Source organism: Mastomys coucha, unplaced genomic scaffold (assembly GCF_008632895.1).
Source record: "Mastomys coucha isolate ucsf_1 unplaced genomic scaffold, UCSF_Mcou_1 pScaffold8, whole genome shotgun sequence".
In the NCBI taxonomy this organism is placed as follows: Eukaryota; Metazoa; Chordata; class Mammalia; order Rodentia; family Muridae; genus Mastomys; species Mastomys coucha.
Genome location: NW_022196914.1, coordinates 2,020,658 through 2,021,473, shown reverse-complemented (window position 1 = coordinate 2,021,473; position 816 = coordinate 2,020,658).

The following is an 816-nucleotide window of genomic DNA, read 5'->3' as shown; positions in this document are numbered from 1 at the left end:
AAAAAAAAAAGCCGAAAACATAGCAGTGATTTGAATTTGTCAAGTGAGCAAGACAGGGGGCTGGGTAACCAAGGAAGGGAAGTTCCCAAGTAAAATCACTTGCCAGCCAGAGGAGTTTCCAAGACCAGAACTCTGGGGCATCTCAATCTAGGCAGAAATCAGGACTCCTTGTTAATTTACCTAGAAATCCAAAAGCATTCCGATGGCATCACCACAATATGCAAGCAGAATACTAAAGCTTGTTGTCTCTACCACAGAAGACAATGAGCAATGATGGGAATTCAGTTGTTAAGTTGCTCTTTATTCAGAGATCTCAAGGTCTGAGAAGGCAGACATTAACATCCTAAACAAAAACAAAAACAAAAACAAACAAAACAAAACAAAACAAAAAAACAACAGACTACCTTGTGTCTCACCTTCCAGCCTGGCTTTATAGGGAAGATGCAAAACAAAGGTAATCAGTCATCCCAGAGCTCAGTCTTGCCCATTGGGTCAGGGTCCCCAGCTGCATTTCAGAGATCTGTGATGGCTAACCTCTTTAGCCATCTGCCATGATTGGTTTGATGCCTCTGCCATTCTCTAGAAGTCTGGGCTCAGATAGTTTATGTAGCAGTAACAATCTCCTCGTCTTCCTGTGGTATATGGCCTGGAAGGGGAGGATGGGATTTCAGAAGAAGCCAACTGTTACCAATGTTTCTATGTTATTAAATTCCCTGTGCATGTACATTTCTTTAAACAATGTCAAATATGTCATATAGATTATAAAAATGCCCCAGTTGACAACTCTTGCTACCTATCAATGTGTCTGAGAGCTCC